We start from the raw sequence: 21,466 nt of genomic DNA on the forward strand, positions 1-21,466 counted from the left end.
CCCAGTATCACTGAATTTTATGGAAGTATTTTTTCAGTGTCTTTAGTTTGCATCATAAGGTACAATTGTACCAGTACAATTTTCTCCTTTTCCTACTCCAGTCATGGTTGATATGCGGGATGAAACACTGCTGGTACCACACTGTATGGGCCCAAATCTCTCTAATTTTAGTGTTGTGGTCACTACATGAGACAACATGGTATCTTTCTTGACTTTTTCTGGAATGTGGATTCTCTGAATTTTGTGAGTAAGGCTCTCTGTTTTGCAAAATGTCTTCCTTTAATGTCTCCAACTGTTATTTGTTTGGCATTGCTGTGATACTTCCACATTAAATAAAAAACTAAGTAAATACATCAAATAGCTTTTCTTTGAACCTTTTCTATTGCTTTCATTAAGAGCCTAGACTGATGAAATTTACTCAGGAATTGGTTGAATGAGAGTTTCGTAAGCAACCTCATTCATGCATGTATTGTGTTACCATAGTACTTCCTTAGAAGTATTATAATAGATCTAAGCCTAACACCTACCTTCCCTACAGCATGGTGTTCCACCTTAAAGTCACTGCAGGTAGATACTATCAGGTACTTGAAAGTTCTCACTGGTTCCAGTGACAGTATGGATCACTCAGTCAAACAATATCAGATCTTTTCACTCATTTAAGCGGATTGCATTACATTTATTCACGATTTGAGTTAGTTGGATATCTCTGTCCTACGTGCTGATTAAATTGAAGTCTCGTTGCATTTTGGAGCAAATTTCTAGCTATGTCTCCTCTCAGTATATGACTGTACGATCACCAAATCACCTGACAGAGCTACAAATGTTATCCATTACATCATTTATAAATCGTGAACAGCAATGGCTGCATCACACTACCTTCAAGTACACTTGACATTCTGAGCCTCAGACTATGCCTCCCCATTTACAACAACATAATGCCTAATGAAACTTCCTGCTGAATTAGTATTTGAACTGGGGACACCTTTTAACAGGCACATGTGAATAAGCTATTCAAGTACTGTTCACCACCTGCACTCACAGACTTATTTTTGCCAGCACCTTCTTTCCAATTTTTCCTGTATATCACTCCTGGAAGAAAAGATTGTCTGAAGAATTGGTTCAGCAACAGTCCATGAGAATAAATTTTCATTCTGAAGCAGGATGTGCACTGATTTGAAACTTTCTAACAGATTAAACCAGTGTGCTGGGCCAAGATTCAAACTTGGATGGGTTGGGAGTGCACTTGGATGGCTCAGGAAGTAGATCATTTGCCTACGTGATGCAGAGATCATTGGATCGAGTCCCCGTCTGTCTCAAAGTTTTAATCTACCAGGAAGTTTCAAATTGCTTCAATCCTTAACAGGTATGCTCATCAGTGAAAATCAGTTTCTGACATTCAATTTTCATCTTCTGGTAGTTACATTGCTTGTAAATGTACAGGGTGGCGCAGATGGATCGGGTGGTTTTGAAGTGGACTGTACGTCTGGAGGGGGGGAGCCAGGTGTTCGGCGACTTCGTCCTGTGGTGGGGGGGGGACGGGAAGTTTCAGTTGCAGGCTGGCAGTCAGTCGCGATGGCTACGTGGTCCGTTGAGCATCGTGTTTTCGCAGTGGAAGAGTTCATACGCAATAACGAGTCAATTGTTGCTGTGACGCGTGCCTTTCGCCGGCGTTTCAACATCCCACCTCGCGGTAGTGTTCCTAAGCAAGATACGATATTGAGTTGGGTGCATAATTTCCGCACTACTGGTTCATGTGCTCCAAAATGGACGCCTAGACCGCCAACAATAACAACGCCTGAGAACGTGGAGCGTGTGAGACGCGATGTCACTGCGAGCCCACGTCGATCAACGAGACGTCGTGCTCAAGCTCTTGGAATGTCACGTCGGAGCCTTCAAAGGATTCTTAACGAAGAACTGAAATTCCACCCCTATAAAATCCTGTTGGTACAGAAGATTCTCCCAACAGACCATCTTCAAAGGCTTCAGTTTAGCCAACAGATGTTGGAGTTATTGGAAGATGTAAACCTGATTATCATGATGTCTGACGAGGCTCACTTTCACATTAACGGATACGTAAACAAGCAAAATTGCCATTACTGGGCCGACACTAACCCAAGAGATCTACACCAACGGCCTCTCCATAGTGACAAAGTGACGGTTTGGTGTGGGGTTTCTAAGGTAGGGATAATTGGTCCTTACTTTTTTGAAAATGAAAGGGAGCAGGCGGTTACTGTTAATTCGCAGCGTTATGTGAACATGATTGAAGATTTTCTTCTCCCACAACTTGAAGAGAACAATTACGACATGGGCAATATGTGGTTCCAACAAGACGGGGCAACTGCACATACCGCTAGGATATCAATGCAAGCTGTACGCGCTCTGTTCCCTGGCCGTTTGATTTCCCGTAATGGAGATGTCCATTGGCCCCCTCGCTCGCCAGACCTCACGGTATGTGACTTTTTCTTATGGGGCTATTTAAAAGCAAGGGTCTACATGAACAAACCCCGGACCATTCAGGAGTTGAAGGCAGCAATTCACACCGAAATCACATCAATTCCTGGTGATGTGCTTGAGCGGGCAATGCGGAACGTTAAGGACCGACTCCAAGAATGCGTCGCTCGAGAAGGAGGGCATTTGATGGATGTAATTTTTAAAAACTAACATTACTATTTTTTTGTTAATAAACTTCCATTGTAACTACACGTTTTGCACTTTATTTCAATCCAATACCTTTACAATTGACAGTTTGACAAGTATTTTAAAACCACCCGATCCATCTGCGCCACCCTGTACAATGGATGAATTGAAAGGATATCTTTAACTAGGGCAGTGTGGATAAATTTGGATTTGGGTCTGGAAAGTAAGCCTTTTGACACAAAGGACATATTTGGAGCAGAGGGGCACCTGGAGGAGATACGTACAATAGCATGTGAGTCAAGATTGTGATCTATGGGTATGAGTATTGTTCTGAGTGGGCCTTCCTGAACTGCTGAAACGTGACTATGTCTAATGTAGCACAATGCACAATGAAAGCATCCCCAGGTAATATGCTTCAAAATAAGTAAATCTATTTCACATGGTGAAGAAAGAGATATTTTGTCACACTGTTGTAAGTACTGGGGCTAAAACTGTCATCCATCTACACTATGTTCAAAATTTTGACCTTTGCAAGTAATTTTGACTTCACAAATACGAAGAAATGGCTCAACAGGAGGACATTCACACTAACAAGATCACAATTTAAGTAAGTACGTCTTCTGCAGACTTCAAGAAATTTTCAATGTTTTGAAACTTAAATACACCATAAAAAGCCAAATAAAGTATACTGAGGTAAAAGGAAACTATTTTATGAAACGAAGAGGCTTCTGACAATTTTTTGATCCAGTAGTCATTTATTTTTCTGTCTTATTTCACAAAGGATTTTCAGTTTTGTTGTGGTCTTCAGTCTAAAGACTATTTTGTTGCAGCTCCCCAGCTACTCTACCCTGCACAAGCCTCTTCACCTTCAAATAAGTACATGAATCTATATCCATTCATTTGATCCTGCTTACTAAATTCATCTCTTGGTCTCCGTCTACATTTTTTACCCTCTGAACATCCCTCAAATACTAAATTGATGATACCTTACCTTGATGTCTCAGAATGTGTCCTATCAACCGATCCCTTCTTTTAGCGAAGTTGGGTCAGAACTTTCCATTTTCCTCAAAATTATTCAGTACCTTCTCATTACTGATCTACCCATCTCATCTCCAGCATTTTTCTGTTACACTACGTTTCAAAAGCTTATGTTATCTTCTTTTCTAAACTGCTTATCGTCCACATTTTACTTCCATACACTTCCAGACTATTACCTTCAGAAAAAAGCTTTCTAACAATTAAATCTATATTAAATGTTAATAAATTTTTCTTCTTCCAAAATCCTTGTCTTGCCATTGCCACTCTACATTTTATATCCTCTCTACTACTACCATCATCAATTATTTTGCTGTCCAAGTACAAAAACTTGTCTACTACAACCAGTGTCTCTTTTCCTAATCTAATTCCCTCAGCATTGCCTAATTTAATTCTACCACATTCCGTTATCTTGGTTTGCTTTTGTTGATGTGAATCTTATGTCCTCCTTTCAAGAGACTGTGCATTCCATTCAACTGCTCTTCCTTTAACCGATAGGATTACGTGTAACTGACAAACCTCGAAGTTTTTATTTCTTATCATTGAACTTTGAATTCCTACTCCAAAATTTTCTTTGGTTACCCTTAATTTTGAAGTTATGCACTTACTTACAATTGTGGTGTCAACTGTGTTTCAGTGGACTATTATTTAATATATTTAATTTTTCTTTCATAAGGATTTGGGTTTGGTTGTTTTTATTTTATTTCATATGAGATGACTGAGCATTTCATCTGATTGGCATTCATCTTCTATGTATCACAGACTGACAGACTGGCCACTGTTGCGCTTGCTGCATGAGCCCAGGATGTTGGGGTACAAGATCCACAACACTGCATAGGTGCAGTTCTTTGTTTCTTTTTTCTTTTAATAATAATGATTGTTATTGAGTTTATTGGGAGAGGTTTGCTTCGAAGTGTTGTGTTGACCACTGTATAACTCAGATGAAGAAATTCATATTATATTAGCAAAAAACTGGACTGTATTTTTATGAAATAAAAAAAGACATAATTAAATTTTTTTCACTTACAATTAGCTCCCCGTTCTAAAAAACAGGTCACTGAATCTGCTACTGAGAAAACGACAGGGAAAGGGAGGGGGTGGGAGAGAGGGAGGGAGCGAGAGAAAGAGAAAGAGAAAGAGAAAGAGAGAGAGAGAACAACTATATCCTGCAACTAAACAGAAGACTAAGGAAATGGGAGGTTAACCAAAAAGAAATGAGCACTCAAGAAAAGTAATGTTTTGGAATTAATAGTGTTCCATCATAATAGTCTAAATAGCCTACATTAGAACAACTGGAACTGATGTATTTTGGAGACTGATATTTATGGCAGCAATGGATGCCACCAAGTGCCTCATCCATTCCCTCATTGTATTTACTACGTTTTGCAGTCACGAACCGTCACTGCAGTTGCCAAGTGATACTAGCACCGACGCTGCTCTTGCCCAGTTCTGCCACTGCCTACTGTCACTGCAGAAGCAGACAATGACAACAACAACAACAACAACAACAACAACAACGACAACAACAAGCCATAAGGTGATTATAATGGTAAAAGAAGCCAAAATAAACCACTGGTGAGCCAGTGTTTGAAATTTTATCAGTGAAAGAATATCAAGAACAGACAAAATTACCTATTTCTTGTTAAAAATTAACAGTTCAAATAATAGTAAACATGGAAGAGTTTTTGAACATATTTTCAGTTCAAGTATAATGATTTCCTCGAGACAGAGAATCTTAAGCTCACACATCAGCAAGGGTTCAGAAAGCAACGCTCCTGCGAAACTCGGCTTACCCTTTTCTCACATGATACATTGCAAAGCATGGATGAAGGGCAACAGGTATTCCATACTCCTAGATTTCCCTGAAAGTGTACGGGGTTTGTATAAAAAGTAATGAGACTGATTTTTTTCTGATGTGACTGTACTTTGCAGCGTGCACACCCCGGAGGGATTTGTGGTGAGGGATGTCTGACCAAAAATGCGCGGCGTGCCTGTCGCCAGCGGGCTCTTGTCTCACCAGCATCGTGCATTGAGTGGGCATGTTGCAAAGTCGTCGGTCTTGGCACAACATGCAGCAAACGATCAACCAATTTTACGCCATCAAGTTTTGTGTTAAACTAGGAAAATTGGGTATTGAAACATTGGACATGTGTTGGCAAGCCTAAGGTGGTGATTGCCTATCAAAAGACCAGGTTTTCAGGTGGGTGAGGAGCTTTGAAGAGGGCCGGGACAGTGTTGAGGATGAGGACTGTTCCAGACGCCCGTAAACCAGCAAAACTGATGAAAACATCGACCGTGTGCACTTTTAATTGAACACTTACTGTCAGATGAATGTCAGGATGATAGCAGAAGACCTCAGACCTGATGAAATGACAGTGCACATCATCATCGCCAAAGAATTGTCGATGAGGAAGATCTGTGCCAAGATGGTTCCGAAGATTTTGTAAGACGTTCAGAAGCAAGCACATGTGCACGCCTGCCAAGACCATCTCCAGAGCCTTGAAGCTGATCCGGAATTTTTAGATGTTCTCACCAGAGACGAAACCTGTGTGTTTCAGTACAACCTGGAGACAAAGCGTATGAGTGTCGAATGGCATACTGCAGCATCCTCACGTCCAAAAAAGGCTCACATGTGCAAATTGAAGGTGAAAGCCGCGTTTTTTGACATCAAGGGCATAGTTCATCATGAATTTGTGGCCCAAGGCCAAACTGTCGACAATGCTTTTTATTGCAAAGTGCCCAAGAGATTGAAAGACAGGATCCAAAGCATGAGGCCAGCCATTGTCGATTAATGGAAGCTGCATCATGACACCTGCTTCATGGTGGCCAGCTACCTGGCCAAGAAAGGGATTCCAACGATTCCCCAGCCCCCCTACAGTCCTGATGTGGCCACACCAGATTTTATTTTGTTCACCAAACTAAAAACTTTCCCGAAGGGACACCGTCATGGGACCCTGGAGGAGGTCCAAGCCGCCACAGTGAGGACTTTGAAGGCCATCCCAAACTCAGTGCTCACGGCAGCGTTTGAAGAGTGGAAATCTCGCATGCAGCAGGTTGTTGACTCTCAAGGGTCATACATTGAGGAGTACTGAGTGGCTGTGGCGATATCTACAATAAATTTTGATTCACAAGCTCAGTCTCATTACTTTATATAAACTCTGTACAACACGGTGTCCCACTGCAGACTGTTAAAGAAGGTACGATCATAAGGAATAGATTCCCATCCATATGAGAGGCTTGAAGAGTTCTTAAGTAACAGAACCCAGTGTGTTGTCCTCTACAGCAAGTGTTCATCAGAGACAAAGGTATCGTCAGGAGTCCTCCAGGAAAGTGTAATAGAACCACTCTTGTTCTCTAAATAAAAAAATGATCTGACGGTAGGGTGATCAGCAATTTGAGGCTGTTTGCTGATGATGCTACGGTGCACGGGAGGTGTCAAAGATGAGTGACTGTAGAAGAATACAAGATGACTTTGACAAAGTTTCTAGATGATGTGATGAATGGCAGCTTGCTTTCAACCTACATCTACACCTACATGGATACTCTGCAAATCGCATTTAAGTGCCTGGCAGAGGGTTCATTGAACCACCTTCACAATTGTCTATTATTCCTCACAATTGTCTATTATTCCTATCTCGTATAGCATGTGGGTAGAACCAACACCTATGCTTTCCATATGAATTCTTATTTCCCTTATTTTATCATGGTGACAAGGTCGGCAAGAAGGTCGGCATCAACAAAATATTTTCGCATTTGGGGGATAAAGTTAGTGATCCAAATTTTGTGAGAAGATTCCTCTGCAGCAAAAATAGCCTTTGTTTTAATGATGTCCATCCCAAATCCTGTATCATTTCAGTGACACTATCTCCCCTATTTCACAATAACAAAAAACATGCTGCCCTTCTTTGAACTTTTTTGATGTACTCTGTCAATCCTAGGTGGTAAGGATCCCACACCACAAAGCAGTATTCTATAAGAGGATGGACAAGTGTAGTGTAGGCATTCTCCTTAGTAGATCTGTTACATTTTCTAAGTGTCCTGCCAATAAAACGCAGTCTGGTTAGCCTTCCCCACAACATTTTCTGTATGGTCCTTCCAACTTAAGTTGTTCGTAATTGTAACTCCTAGATATTTAGTTGAATTTATGGCCTTTAGATTTGACTGATTTATCATGTGTAACTGAAGTTTAATGGATTCCTTTTAGCACTCATGTGGATGACCTCACACTTTTCGTTATTTAGGGACAAAGTGCCAATTTTCGGACTATACAGATATCGTTTCTAAATCATTTTGCAATATGTTTTGATCTTCTGATGACTTCACTATTCGATAAGCGACAGCATCATCTGTAAATAATGTAAGACGGCTGCTCAGATTGTTTCCCAAATCATTCACATACATAAGGAACTGCATAGGACCTATAACACTACCTTGGGGAATGCCAGAAATCACTTCTGTTTCACTCTATGACTCTCCATAAATTACTACGAACTGTAACCTCTCTGACAAGAAATCACAAATCCAGTCACATAACTGTGACGATATTCCATAAGCACGCAATTTCACTAAAATCTGCTTGTGTGGTACAGTGTCAAAAGCCTTCCGAAAATCCAGAACTACAGAATCAATTTGAAATCCCTTGTCAATAGCACTCAACACTTCATGCGAATAAAGAGCTAGTTGTGTTTCACGAGAACGATGTTTCCTAAATCCGTGTTGACTGTGTGTCAGCAGATCGTTTTCTTCGAGATAATTCATAATGTGTGAACACAATATATGTTCCAAAATCCTGCTGCATATCAACATTAATGATCTGGGCTTGTAATTTAGTGGATTAATCCAACTACCTTTCTTGAATATTGGTGTGACCTATGCAACTTTCTAGTCTTCGGGTACGGATCTTTCATCGAGTCAACAGTTGTATACGATTGTTAAGTATGGAGTTACGGCATCAGCGTGCTCTGAAAGGAACCTAAATGGTATATGGTCTGGACCAGAGACTTGCTTTTATTAAGTGCTTTAAGTTGCTTCCCTACTCCATGGATACCTAGTTCTACGTCACTCATGTTGGCAGCTGTTCTTGATTTGAATTCTGGAATAATTACTTCATCTTCTTTTGTGAAGGCATTTGGGAAGGCTGTGTTTAGTCACTCTGCTTTGGCAGCACTGTCTTTGATAGTATCTCCATTGCTATCGTGCAGGGAAGGCATTGATTGTGTGTTGCTGCTAGCATACTTCATATGCGACCAGAAACTCTTAGGATTTTCTGCCAGGTTTCGGGACAAAGTTTTGTTGTGGAAATTATTATAAGTATCTCACATTGACGACCATGTGAGATTTCAAGCTTCTGTAAAAGATCGCCAGTCTTGGAGATTTTGCATCTGTCTAAATTTGGCATGCTTTTTTTGTTTTTTCTACAACAGTGTTCTGACATGTTTCGTGTACCAAGGAGGATCATCAGAAAAATGTAAATTAATGCAGGTGAGCAAGAAAACAATCCTGTATTTTTCGAATACAGCATTAGTAGAGTGTTGCTCGACACAGTTCCATCGATTAAATATCTAGGTGTAATTATGCAAAGCTTTACGAAATGAAATTAGCACGTCGGAACTGTAACAGGGAAGGCAAATGGTTGACTTCAGTTCACTGGGAGAATTTTAGAAAGAAGGATTCATTTGTAAAGGGTATGGTACATAAAACATTAGCGTGACCTATTCTTGAGTACTACTCAAAAGACGTAAAGAAAGACATTGACACGATTCACAGGCTGGCTGCTAGACTTGTTACTGGTAGGTTGAATGAACAGGTTAGTATTATGGAGATGCTTCATGAATTCACATGCGAATCCCTAAAGGGCGTTATTTTCTCGGAACAATGCTGAGAAAATTTATAGAAACTTAATCTGAATATGAGTGTAGAATGATTCTAGTGCTGCTGATTTACAAACTGCACAAGAATAATGAAGACAAAAAAAAAACTGAGGCTTGTATGGGTACATATAGACAGTCATTTTTTCCTCGCTTTATTTGTGAATGTAACAAGAAAGGAAATGACTACAAGTGGTATGCCACACTCTCCACCATGCACCATGCAGTGGCTTGTGGGGTATATATGTAGATGGCCAGTAATGACTTAGATGATATTAAAAAATTGATAGTAGGTTTTAATGAGGAATTACACATACAGATATCAAATCAAACCAAGAATTAAATCTCAGAATGGACAATTTAAATAAAGAACTAAATCATCAAAACAGAAAGTTAGATAATTTCATCAGCTGCCTTTGTAGCTTCTACCAACGCAATACATAACACACAGAACTGCTGAATTAAATCTTAATATGACAAATGACTGTAAGATTATATTGCCAGGTTGAAAATAATAAAAAAAAAAAACAATTAAAATGAGATATTAATATGATTAATGATCCATTAAATAATTTAAAATTAACATTAGAAGAAGAACTGATTAAAAATTACAGATGTTTTAATGAGGAGTTTAACAATGATTTATAAGTATAATGAAATGAAGTCATGGAAATTGTTCATTAAGTGTCACCTGATGTAAATGCCCAAAGAAAATTACTGGGAGATAGTTACATGGATATAGCAACTGAGTTAAGGAAAAACTGACAGGAATTCAAAAGTATAAAGAAACAGGCAAACTGTAATAGTAACTTGGTTACTGAACTGAAAGAAACATTCCCAACAAAATACCACTGGGGCAATGGGTGCAGTACATTCAATATGTACAGAGTATTGAACATACTGAGATTAGGTTAGAGGAAATTATTAGGCAGATGGCAGAGATGGTTAACCATACAAGTTTTAAAGGTACTTAAAGGACTGCTAGTAAAGATAATGGGAATAGAGACTGTAAAGCAGTGAGGGAACAGAATTTCTGCATAGTTAAATATGAGATATTTCCCCCATAGGCCACAGTTAAACAGTCTGCTGTACCATTGTTTTAATGCTCCTATGGGTAACTGTGTCATTTATTAATGTTATGTTACAGTGTTGGTTTCAAATAGTGCACAGCTCCACAATTTGGCATAGGATTTGCTCAGTTAGTGCAGATATTTGTTGGTGTTGTGTTGCTATATGTTTGAGGTACTCATTGGGCAGTGTACAGCAGTTGAGAGTTCACCGGCAGATGCTTTTTACATCACAGCAAGCACGTCACCACCTTTACAACATTGTACAGACACTGAAGAGGCCCTACATAAAAGATAGGAAAGAGAATGACCATGGAAAATAGCACACACACACACACACACACACACACACACACACACACACACACACACACACACACACTCTCTCTAAAAGAGCCTCATATATGGAGCAGTTAGATTGTTGTAATGAAATAACAGAAACTCCACATAGAAATATCAACAACGTAGAAAATGACAGATTGCTACTCACCATAAAGAAGACACATCAAGTTGCAGACAGACACAATTAAAAGACACTTACATACACACAAGCAAGCAAGCACACCTCACGCACACACGACTGCCAACTCCAGCATTTCTGGCCAGAGAAAACGGGAATAGTAAGCAAAACTGGTTGCTATGTACAGTAAAGAAACAAAAAACTGACAAGCTATACAAGGAGTTCAAATAAAAAAGGAGAAGAGAAACTGGGGAGGGATTTAACGAAGGCGAAGGATGTACAAACAGAATTGTTGAAGTTATGGACAGGAAAACTCTTTGTGCATCAACAATGGGCTTGGTCCACGGTAGTGCATAATGCAGAGCAAATCAAGAGGTATATTGGAGAAATGCAAACAACACCAAGTGTCACGGAACAGTCGCCAGTTGTAGATCCTAACGATTATAGCTACAGCTATACTTTTGTAAGCTGTTGACAGTGAGTTCTTGTAGTAAAACTAGTGCAAGATATAATAACTTTGGGTCTCTCCATTATTTGTTGCCAGAGGCCATTACCTGCTAACTGTTCCAAGTTTTTTCCATTGTGATAAGAGAGAAGGGAAAATGCTTTGTAGGACAAATAGTAATGAAACCATGGCAGCATCTAACCTCTCACAGCCAGTGACTGATAATACTTAATTCTCATAAAATTCCATCGTATGAAATATTTGTTCCCATGTGATAAGCCCAGTCTTATCTGAAATAAGTAACCCATCACTAACTCGAGGCATTTTTCCATAGAGACTGAAATATGCCATTGTTAAACCCCTATTAAAGAAAGACGACAAAAGTAAATAGCTACCAATCTGTTTCACTACTGGCATCACCCCCCAAAATTTTTGAGCAGATGATGTATTCCAGAATAGTGTCTCACCTCAACAACAACAGTATCCTTAGCAAATCAGTTTGGGTTTCAGAAAGGTTGCTCTACTGAGAATGCCATTTACAAGTTCACTCGCCTGATTTTACAAGCACTAAATAATAAAATACTGCCAGCTGGTATTTTCTGTGACCCCTCTCAGACATTTAACTGTGTGAATCATAGTATTCTCCTAGGTAAACTGACATTTTATGGGATTGGTGGTACAACCAACCAACGGATAATGTCATACTTAACCAAAAAAATGCAGAACGTTGCACTCAGTAATTCAAGCAATGTAGTCCAGGGACATATTTCTGACTGGGGAAAAATCACGTGTGCAGATTCCCAAGGTTCAATCTTACGTCCACTATTGTTCCTTCTTTTTCCAATTTTCTCATGTACATAAATGATCTTCTGTCTAGTATACAACATGCAGAATTATTTCTTTTTACACATGTCACTAGTATCATAATCAGTCCAAGTACGCACATACAGTAAAAGAAGAAACGGTAAAAGATATTCTTAAAAGTACATTGACTAGTTTTCTGCGAATGGTCTCACCCTAAATTTTAAAAAGCTACAACATATTCAGTTCTGCACACCTAGAGGTACTACACTGATAGTAAGTGTAACACATGGTGATGAAATAACAAATATGGTGGAAACTTCAAAGTTTTTAGGGGGCCATGCTGATGAGAATTTAAGTTGGAAGAAACATATTTTGGAACTCTTGAAAAAACTTTGTTCAGCGACACTTGCACTTAAAATCATTGCAAACCTCAAGGAGAGACATATTAGTTACGTCGACATATTTTGCATATTTTCATTCAATAATGTCATATTCTGGGGTAACTCATCTTTAAGAAAGAAAATCTTCATTGCACAAAAACGTGCTGTGAGAATAATATGTGGTGCTCACCCATGATCATCTTGTAGACATGTGTTTAAGAAGTTGGGCATTCTGACTACTGCTTCCCTGTATATTTATTCCCCTCATGAAGTTTGTTGAAAATAAAACACTACAGTTCGAAAGGAACAATGAGCACATAATTACAATACCAGAAGGAAAAACGACATTCATTACTCCACATTAGGGTTGTCTTCAGCGCAAAAGGGAGTACACAATGCTGCAACAAAATTTTTTTATCACCTACCCAGTGACAAAAAATTTCTGACAGATAGAAAAAGTAGTGGGTAGGAATCATTAACTTACATCTGTATATCTCTTTTTCTTTTTGTAAAACATCACAATTTAGGAATGTTCAGAAGGTAACCATATGTACAAATTAATTTGTGATGTGAATGTAAAATGACTCATTCCACACCACTACAATCTATGTGCAAAAGAATCCATGGAACATGTAATTAACTAATCAACCTGATGGTCCATTAAGTTTTTGCAGATAGTAACATTTTGTGTAATTTTTATGCTGGGAACTTTTATAGTGACAGGTTTGGTAATGGCTTGGAATTATATTTGTTGTTTGTGTACAGGTTAATCCAATTTGCCTCTATTATAGTAAGCTTTCTACGTAGAATCCACTTGTAAGGATCTGGGACGATCTACATACTTGACTCAAAACTGTCAATGAGGAGTATCATCTTGTTGAAGTAAGGTGTCTAACAGTTCTCCAGTACTTTTCTATTGAGGACACTATTGTTTTCCATATGATCTGTTCCTGAAAGGGCATAAATATTTTATTGGGCATAGAAGCATCTGGAAATGCTCAATAAAGAGACCTCCCACGTTCCTGAACAGATACACAATGCATTTTCCAAAGTAATTAACACAAAACATATTTAACAACATAAACACTTTCTATTACTGTCCCAGTCTAGTATTTTTCAACCTACAACTGGCATTGTCATGGAAATATAACAAACTTTATGTGGTTGGAAAGTGATATCTTAGTCAGTGACAAAATATTTTAGCACATTATCCAAGAGGATACAATACACTCCGTCAGAATGTTATTAAGTTTCTGGCAGGGTGTACTTCTGATTCAAGCTAACATACTAGCTTAAAAACAGCTTTGTAGATGATGTCTACACAGACATGACACAGTGTTTGCAATACTGGGTGAAAATTCTGTTTAATATAAAATTTTATATTTGATGAGGAATTGTCTAGAGACTTTTATGTTCCAGATGCTAACAAAATTGCTTCGCTAAAACATTATCTTCTTATGGAAGGCATTTTCGGGTTTGATTTGTAGGAGCTGCAGGGTTTCTTTGGTATTTCTAGACCACGGCAATGTGGTTTTGGGGACTGAATCACACAAGTGGAAGATTGTCATAACCAATCTGTTCCTGTCCATTCGTTTGAGGTGTCCATAAAGTCTCACATATCTTTTGCAGATTGAGTTTTTTTTTTTTTTTTGACACAGACTTCCTTGTTGGATATTTTTGGCAGATGCCATTCTTATAATTGGATACCATGACTGCTCTAATCATTCTCCACTCTTTTTTCTCGAGCTCTTTGAGAAGATCTCTATTTGCATTTAGGTACAGGGTTTCAGCTGCATACATAGCTAGTAGCTTCAAAACATTCCCAAGTGATGTATCTTAGTATTTTGTGAAAGACATTTTTTGTTGTAGATTGTGTACAGCATTTGGTAGGCTATTTCAAGCTTATGTATTCGTTCTGTAACTGCTAAAACGTCCGGTCCATTTTTCATAAAATTTCACACAGTAACTTAATTTTTTTTGATTCTGCTGATGTCTTTATATTCAATCTGAAGTTTAGCTGGAATATCTTTGATGTTAGTCATTACTCCTATTTTTTCAAATGATGCCTGCAGGCCACCAATTCATTAAGAATCTTTAACAGAACTTCACTAGCTATAGAATCATAGGCTTTCTTGAAGTTCACAAAACTTGCTAAGTACTGCTTTGACCTTAATGCAAAATATCTCGTGTCTGATGATGCTTTTGTGGTTAAGGATCTATTCAGCTGTTGAACAACCTTCCCTGAAGCTGCTTGGTATTCTGCTTTTTGATGGCCGAGTAGGGCTTCTAAATGCTCCAGGATGACAAAAAGTGAGAGAATTTTGTAGATTATATAGCAGGGATATTACCCTATAGTAGTAACTGGTGTTTTTCATGCTGCCTTTCTTATGCACTGGATGGATTAGGACTATTTTACAATCTTTGGCTGGGATTTCTTCAAAACAACATTTTTCATTTGCTGTTGTAAGATTTCAACTGGTTCCTCAGGGGCACATTTCCTCAGGGGCACAGTTCTGAACTACTGAGTCGTCTCCAGGCACTTTGTTGTTTCCGAAACGGACAACATGGTGCTTTATTTCATCTTTGTTAAGCAGTTTCTTCAAGTAATCTGCTATGTTACAATTTTCTTCATTTGAAAATGTCAGTGTACCACCATTTTGCTGAAAGCATAGAGATGGTGGCTTATAGCCCACGATTTCTTCTTAAAGGTTCTATAATACACTTATGTTTCATTTCTCATAAAGTTTTGGTCTATCTTTTCAAGAAGTGTTTTTCCATATTTACATTTCTCAGTTCTGAACACACTAGCAGGCTGGGGCCATTCGATTTTGTAAGCTTCCTAGTCAGATTTGGTTCTTTTTTAACTTCACATGAATCAAGCAAGCGCTGTCAGCTACTGGGGTTGATCCACTCCATATCACAGACTGGCCATAGTTGCGCCAAAAGATGTTTAGAGACGAGCTCCGCAACACCGCATAGACACAGTTCCTTGTTTTTATTAATAATTACAGGTAATAATTTTTTACTAATAAATATTGTTATTTGTGTGTGTGTGTGTGTGTGTGTGTGTGTGTGTGTGTAAGGGAGGGGGGAGGTTTTATTAGAAAATGTAAATTAGCTCCATTGAGTAGTGTATAGCTCAGATGAAGAAATTAATTTATTATTAGTATATGCAAATAAGCCTATTAGGGCTATGCAAAGTAATTACAGAGGTGGACATCCGCCTTCCTTTGTACCCATATTTCTTTCATTCTCTGCCTGTGGGTTTCCTTTCTCTCTCTAAGTCATGTTGTTCCAGTATTCTACTTAGGTTTTTCCTCTTGTTTGACTTGCCATTTGCAAATTTTGGAGAAAAAGATTTCGCAGTTTTGAACAACTTGTGGTGTAATTCAAGTCAATTTCAGATCAGTTTTGATCTCGCCAATCCATTTCATAGTGCTCATTTTGGTTTTACTCCCGTTATCAAAGAATTCTACTATTTATTTTGTATTTTTGTATGGATTCATTCATTTAATGTTATTCTAGATATTTATGTAATGTCTGATTTCCCTGAGTGCCTCTGAAACGATATTGTTCTACATGTAATGAACTTAGAATTGTTTACTTTTTATCACTGTTTTCAATAGCTGTTTTCCTGTTCAAAATTAGTGTTTTTGATTCTGGCATAACTAGCGTATTGTAATGTCTTAGTTTTGTGTGCTTGGAGATACACTTCTTGTTGCAAGTATTTTGTGCAAAACGGCTTGCAGTTTCCACTTTTGGCACTTAATGTTGTTTGCTTTTTTATTCCATTTTCCTGATATGTTTAAGTTGTGAAATATGTTTAATTTTGCCATATTTCATTTCCATAAATTTCCTTTTCTTTCTGGAGGTCACATATTCTATCCTTTCAAAAGTTATTTGGAGACCAACTTTTACTGCAGTTCCTTTAAGGCGTTCTATCTGATTATGGGCTGAATATCACATGTTAAGACTAGGCAATCTACAGACAACTTGCCTCACCCTGAAGTGACTTGACTCCTCGTTAATTCTGAGGATTGATTTCTATTTTAGATCTTTCTTGCATCACTTTCTCAAGGATACAGTTGAAATATATAATGTATTAGCAAAAATTGGAGTTATTTTTACATAACAGTGGTGAAAAGGAGATCATAAGATTTTTAATGTATCATCAGTATTCTGACTGATTCGATGAGGCCTGCCAGACACGATTGGCCAAGTGATTCATGCATGCACAGGTGTGTAATAGTGCTGTCTACAGGGAAGCCTATAGTAGCTGTGCTGCACATGAGTAAGCAGAGCGGTACCTGTCAGTGCATTTGCCTAATGGTGCAGTAATGGAACAGCCTACTCTGTGGTTTCTGCTATCACGATTGAAGTCATTCCCTGATGTCTTAACACATGTACTGCCATCCTGTCCCATCTTCTTCTTGTTATTCTCCACATCTTCCTTTTGTCTCCAATTCCGCAGAGAACCTTGTCATTTGTTACCTTAAAAGTCCACTTAATTTTGACATACTTCTATAGCACCCCATCTCAAACTCTCTGATTCTCTTCTTTTCCAGTTTTCCTACCATCCATGACTCACTTCCATACAGTTCTGGGTTCCAAATGTACATTTTAAAAATTCCTTCCAAATGAAGGCTGATATAAAATACTTGTAGAGATTTTTTGCCAGGAACGCTCTCTTCACATGTGCCAATCAGCTTTTCATGTCCTTGTTTCGTCTGTCGTGTTTTATTTTGCTTCCAAGATAGCAGAATCCCTTCACTTCATCTACTTCTCGCTCACCAATTTTGATATTAGGTTTTGCACTCGTGCCATTTCTGCTAACCCTCATTACTTTCGCCTCTTTTTGGTTTACCCACACACTATATTTTTTACTCATTAGATGGTTCATTCCATTTAACAGGTCCTGCAATTCTTCACTTGTCATCAGCAAATCTTATCATTGATATCCTTTCACTCCGAATTTTAATATGACTCCTGAATCTTTCTCTTCAGTCCATCATTGCTTTTTCAATGTTCAGGTTGAACTGTAGTGGCAAAAGACTGTTTCCCTGTTTTAGACCCTTTTTCATCCAAACACTTCTTTCTTGGTCCTCCATTCTTATGGTTCCCTCTTGGTTTCTGTACCTACTGTATATTACCCATCTTTACCTATAACGTACATCTATTTTCCTGATCGAACATCTTACACAACTGTACATGGTTGAATGAGGTTGACAAATCCTATGAAAGTGTCTTCACTGTTCTTAAGCCTTGCTCTCATTATCAATCACAGCATCAGAATTCTCTCACTAGTGTTGTTACCTTTCCAAAAGCCGAACTGCTCATCATCTAACAGGGCCTTAATTTTCTTCCCCATTTTTCTGTATATGATTCTCGTCAGCAACTTGGCTGCATGAACTGTTAAGCACACTGAACAATAGTTTTCACACGTATCTGCACTTTCTGTCTTCAAAAATGTGTGGATGACACTTTAAGTAAGTCTGAGGGTTTAGCTTCTAAAAAACCAAGCTGAATAGTTGTCTGGTTGTCACTTCCCCCAATGGTTTTAGAAATTCCAAAGGACTGTTAGCTATGCCTTCTGCCTTATTTGATCTCAAGTCTTCCAAAGCATTGTTACCAAGGTGTATATACAGACAAGGAAAAAATATTCCCGGATTTTTCCTAGTTAAAAATACACTTTTTACCAGTGAAAATAAGCTTTTTCAATGGTAAATGAAAAACAAAAATGGAAAGATCTTTGATGTGCAGCGACATATACGCTGCATAATTTTTTTTTGTTTTGTTTATTACAGTAAGCTGCATATTTTCACATTACAAAAGTATAAATTTAAATTCCACCAAACAACACACTGGTTTCTGAAGCACTGAAATCAAGATTGCGTTCAGCTTTTGTAAGCCAATCATGGCTCGTGTAAAATGACTTCACCACCCAATGATAGCAGATATTCAGAGCATAGGACATGTCATGTAGTCAGCCAGTATCAATGTCACTGCAGTGTGAACTCACAAATTGGAAAAGTTAATGGTTTAAATTAATAGACATAGTGTAGCTTGAAGAAAAGCCAAGCTTTCGCATATAATACTGGTCTCAAAGATTGATAAGCGACAAGAAAATCTATAATATTGGTCTTTTTGTGGATGTTACATTTCAAGACACATGACACAAATGTGACAATATAATTTTAAATAATGACGTAAATGTCTGGTCTTCTGGGCTCAAAATTTTTCTATGTGGCTGGTCGGTTGGTTGGTTGGTTTAGAAGAGGGGGAAAGGGACCAAACTACGAGGTCATCAGTCCCTCGTTCCTAATAAAACAATGCCACAAGTGTGAAAATAAAACAGACGAGGTATACAACACAAAACAGAAATAAAGAAAAACTGCAAGAACTAAGGAAAGGCAACGAACACTAAAAGAAACAAAAGAGGACAAGAAAACAACAGAGAGATGCAAGAAACAGATAGAAGAGAATAAAACAAGGAAGCAGATTACAGTGGCTGGCCGACCTCAAAAATAAAAAGGAAAAGCCAACCACCCTGCATTACATTAAAACCTCCACCATAAAAGCACTAGGGTGGAGGACAGAGAGGGACAAAGGACATGCGCTAAAACTCAGATCGAATAATAAAACCCACCCTCACGGATGAAATGTGAAACCAAATCAGCTGATGAGGTGTTGTCTGCTAAAATCAATGATAATGAGTCCGGCAACTGAAGATGAAGTCGCAGGGCAGCCAAAGGACAGAGCAGAAGAATATGGGTCACTGTCAACTGGGTGCCACACTGACACTGAGGTGAGTCTTCACAGAGCAGGAGGTAGCCGTGGGTCGCCCAGGCATGGCCAATGCGGAGCCAGCACGGAACCACGGAGTCCCTGCGAGAGGCCGTCATCGAGGACTTCCACACATTTGTGGTCCCCTTAATGGCTCTTAGTTTGTTGTGCATGCCGATATTTTGCCATTCCGTCTCCCAAAGCCAAACACCTTGCAGCGTAATAACGAACGCAGGTCAGTTGCAAGGATGCCCATCTCCAGAACCACAGATATTCAGATTTATATTATGACATGTTTGATATACCTGCCATCATTGGCGATAATGTGGCGCAGATGAATAGCGAAATTCTGCAAGACCCGCTGATGCTGTCGATGACCTCCTGAATGGCTGCTTTCAGCTCAGCAAAGGTTTTGGGGTTATTGCTATACAACTTGTCTTTAACATAGCTCCACAAAAAGGAGTCACATGTATTCAGATCCAGGCAGCAGCTGGGGCATACAGACTTAAAACTGGCCAAAACTGGGTCTCATTCGGATCTCCAGAATCACACACATATATAGTGAGTAAGGTAACTATGGGTATGGCTGGGGAAATGCCCACCAACTCTATAACAACTCCGAACTGCTTCAACAAGCCTTACAACATAATAATTGGAAGTAGGGAGCAGTGGGAGAGAACAGTTCGGCATCGTACGGGGGACATCGTTTGGTTCACAGATGGGCCGAAAACAGATCAAGGCGTTGGGGCAGGGTTGTACGGGGTTCAGCCAAGACTGGAGAGCAGCATCTCTCTAGGGAAACTGGCCTCTGTATTCCAAGCCGAAATTACTGCAATCAGGGCATGTGTGGAGGAGAATATGAGTAGGTGCTACAATGACCGTAGCATCTACATCTATTCAGACAGCCAGGCAGCCCTGAAATCATTGGCAGCTCCTGCAACAAGATCTAAGATTGTTGCAGATTGCCATAGGGCTCTTGTGGCGCAAGGGGGAAGCAATAGGGTGTACGTAGTGTGGATCCCTGGCCACTCAGGGATCTGTGGCAATGAACAAGCCAATCGATTGGCTAGGATGGGGGCAACAACTCCATTTACTGGACCAGAACCGTCTTGACAATCACCAAGGCTATGATCAAATTAGAACTACAGAACTGGCTTAGGAAACAGCACATAGGATATTGGACCAAGGACCATAAACAAAAACATGGTAAGTTAATGATGCACAAGCCATGTTTTAAAAGAAGCTCTGTAATCCTGGGATTGAACAGGAAAGAGATCAAACTCATGCCTGGGCTGATGACCAGCCATGGGAACTTCAAAAAACACCTACACATAATGGGTATAATAGAAGAGGACCCTGCTCTACTCTACTCTACTCTACATTTATACTCTTTGCCTTTACAAATGTCTGCTTGTGTCTGTGTATGTGCAAATGGATATGTGTGTGTGCGAGTGTATACCTGTCCTTTTTTCCCCCCAAGGTAAGTCTTTCCGCTCCCGGGATTGGAATGACTCCTTACCCTCTCCCTTAAAACCCACATCCTTTCATCTTTCCTTCTCCTTCCTTCTTTCCTGACGAAGCAATCGTTGGTTGTGAAAGCTAGAATTTTGTGTGTATGTTTGTGTTTGTTTGTGTGTCTGTCGACCTGCCAGCACTTTCATTTGGTAAGTCACATCATCTTTGTTTTTAGATATATTTTTCCTATGTGGAATGTTTCCCTCTATATATATATATATATATATATATATATATATATATATATATATATAATAGAGGGAAACATTCCACGTGGGAAAAATTATATATAAAAACAAGGATGAGGTGACTTACCGAACAAAAGCGCTGGCAGGTCGATAGACACACAAACATACACACAAAATTCTAGCTTTCGCAACCAACAGTTGCCTCGTCAGGAAAGAGGGAAGGAGAGGGAAAGATGAAAGGATGTGGGTTTTAAGGGAGAGGGTAAGGAGTCATTCCAATCCCGG

General features: G+C 39.0%; 1 protein-coding gene across 2 annotated transcripts in view; it reads right to left on the reverse strand.

The window, feature by feature from the left end:
- Positions 1-21,466, reverse strand: part of LOC126246235 (mitogen-activated protein kinase kinase kinase 4) — a 217,245-nt gene that overhangs the window by 85,748 nt on the left and 110,031 nt on the right. The window lies entirely within an intron of this gene.

This window comes from Schistocerca nitens, chromosome 1 (genome assembly GCF_023898315.1).
Source record: "Schistocerca nitens isolate TAMUIC-IGC-003100 chromosome 1, iqSchNite1.1, whole genome shotgun sequence".
Lineage (NCBI taxonomy): Eukaryota > Metazoa > Arthropoda > Insecta > Orthoptera > Acrididae > Schistocerca > Schistocerca nitens.